This window comes from Eptesicus fuscus, chromosome 8 (genome assembly GCF_027574615.1).
Source record: "Eptesicus fuscus isolate TK198812 chromosome 8, DD_ASM_mEF_20220401, whole genome shotgun sequence".
In the NCBI taxonomy this organism is placed as follows: domain Eukaryota; kingdom Metazoa; phylum Chordata; class Mammalia; order Chiroptera; family Vespertilionidae; genus Eptesicus; species Eptesicus fuscus.
Genome location: NC_072480.1, coordinates 24,955,358 through 24,958,172, shown reverse-complemented (window position 1 = coordinate 24,958,172; position 2,815 = coordinate 24,955,358). Strand labels below are relative to the sequence as shown.

General features: G+C 37.2%; 1 non-coding gene across 1 annotated transcript; it reads right to left on the bottom strand.

Moving 5' to 3' along the window:
- Positions 1-1,512: 1,512 nt before the first annotated feature.
- Positions 1,513-1,641, bottom strand: LOC129150146 (small nucleolar RNA SNORA11). Its single transcript, XR_008556876.1, has one exon. It is a non-coding gene; the product is annotated as a small nucleolar RNA SNORA11 (small nucleolar RNA).
- Between the last annotated feature and the right edge of the window lie 1,174 nt (positions 1,642-2,815).

Below are 2,815 nucleotides of genomic sequence, written 5' to 3'. Positions count from 1 at the left end.
TGATCACCTCCTAACCACTCCCTGCCAGCCTGATCGATGCCTAACTGCACCCCTGCTGGCCTGATCACCCCCAACTACCCTTCCCTGCAGGCCTGGTTGCCCTTAACTGCCCTCCCCTGCAGACCTGGTCCTCCCCAACTGCCCTCCCTCCCCTGCCAGCCAAACATCCCTAACTGCCCTCCCCTGCAGGCCTGGTTGCCCCCAACTGCCCTCCCCTGCCAGCCATATTGTGGTAGCCATCTTGTGACCACATGGGGGCAGCCATATTTTGACCACATGGGGGCAGCCATATTTTGACCACATGGGGGCAGACATCTTGTGCAAGGTGTGACAGTCAATTTGCATATTACCTCTTTATTATATAGGATAAATTTATATTTTTTTCAAGAGAAAAACCTTTGAATTTGTGTCATAAATAGCTTGCTGCAGATCAGATTCTCATTAATGAAAAGCTTCATTAGTTTCATTATAATTCACATTTCTCAAAAATTATCCCATGCCAGTATCTCTTCTAAGTATTTTTACATATATCATTTCATTTAGTCCTATTAAACAAACAAACAAAATCAAAATACCTGTGGGCTGAGTTCTATTTTTATTCCAATTTCACATACAAAGAAATTGAGGACTAGAAAGGTTAAGTTCTCCAATATTACAGAGATACCATATGGAACAGCTAGGATTTAGGCAGTTTGACTTCATAGAGTATACTCTTAGTAATTATGTTGGAATGTGTCATGCACAGCACATTGCTTTTCAGTGGACTTATATATGAATTTGAACAATGGTATAACACTTTTATTTTATTTTATTATTTTTTATTTTTAAAATATATTTTATTGCTTTTTTTACAGAGAGGAAGGGAGAAGCATAGATAATTAGAAACATTGATGAGAGAGATATCCATCAGCTGCCTCCTACATACCTCCTACAGGGGATGTGCCCGCAACCAAGGTACATGTCCTTGACCGGAATCGAACCTGGGACCCTTAGGTCTGCAGGCAGACACTCTATCCACTGAGCCAAACCAGTTAGGCTGTTATCATATTTTTTAAATTATAAAAGGGATTATGGATCATTATTTTTTGACTAGAAAATATTTTTCATGATTATATAGTAAATAGCAGGCTTTAAGTATCAGAGATTTATATATCTGAAGCACTAAGCTTCTGCTTTTTAACTATAAAGATTCTTCTCTGAACCTTGTTTCTCTAAAATTATCCTAATACAACATGAAAACAACAAATGTCAGTAGCATCATCATCATCTTTAACAATGAAACAGACCACATCGGAAACATTATCTGAAGAAAGACCACGAGTACAGTCAATTCAGGTCAGTAGAGAACTGTATTCCACTTGTCATGGCAGGGGGTACAGGTCTCAAAGTGGTAGACATGCACAGAGGGTGTGTCTTTGGTCTCCAAGATCATCCTCAGTATAAATGACTCACTAGAAGCACTCTTACCACTCAATAAAGCTGTTATACACACAGTTATATATATATTTTTTCATATATAGGGCATAGTGTTACAGGAAGGCCATAGTACGCTGCCACCTGCAAAGAGTAAGCCCAAGTTGCTTTTGGATGTGTTATACACAGAGAAGCCACTCTTCAGGCCCTCTGCTCTCTTCACACCCAGCACAGTTATATTTTATTACAGTCAAAAGATACAGAATAAATTTAGCAAAGGGAGAAAACCCATGGAATAGAGTCAAGGAGAGAACAGGTAGAAGGTTCCATGCATTCTCCCATTGTAGTTACATCGATTATATTCAGTTTTGCCAAAAATGATGTGTCATGATCACATTGCAAACAGAGAAGCTCACCCATAGCTTGGTGTACAGGTTTTATATTGAGATGTGTTCACATAAATGTATAGTGTCTGTGTGACTATCTTTACTCAGTCTCCAGCCTCCAGCCATTTTGGAAGTAAAAATGATATATGGCTCAAAATTCCTGCCATATATTATATTGCTATCATAAATTATTTGCCATAGCGTAAGGCCATAGGTAGGTAGAGATGCTCATTAAGCAAAATATTAAAACTTTTGTAAATTATCTCTTGGGAGTGGGTCAAGGATAATTCTTTCTTTGGAATGTCCAGGGTTTAAACATTTCTAGCTCTCTGAGTTAACATTTTACTACAGTGGGCAAAACCAATAATCTCTATTTTGGAATAAATTCATAGTTTACCTGGAGATTATAGGAAACATCTTGATACCTATTTTGACACAATAAATGGTATAGGAGGTTTAACAAAATTAAGATAATCAAGCACATATAGTTACAGAAAATGCAGACCTCAGATGTGTTGAAATAGAGAAATGCTGTGTATGAAAAGTTGTCAATTTTTGATGTCTGACAGTTTGAGAGAAGTGTGTAAAGTGATCTATACACATACATGCAGAGATGCATGAAAACATAAACCTGATATAAGATTCTATTGTGTATAAGGTCACATATGCCTAAGACAATCATTGTCTTACCATAGCTTACTGATAAGAAATTTTCCATAGAAAGTTGTATAGAACTCAATCAATCAGCTATTTGAGAAGCATGTTATCTTTATTTACTTACCCAGTTCCATCCTCATTTATTCCTCCAAGTGGAAAATATTTAAGATTTTCCTTTATTTAAAATAAACAAATAAGTGAACAAAAAGCAATATAACTACAAAGCAGTAATGAAAAAATGTAAGGGGGTGAACACAACCATAAAATCACACACACACACACACACACACACACACGACACACATATATGCATGCACATTGCATGAGTGCAAGTACACACACAGACAGATTATGTCAGA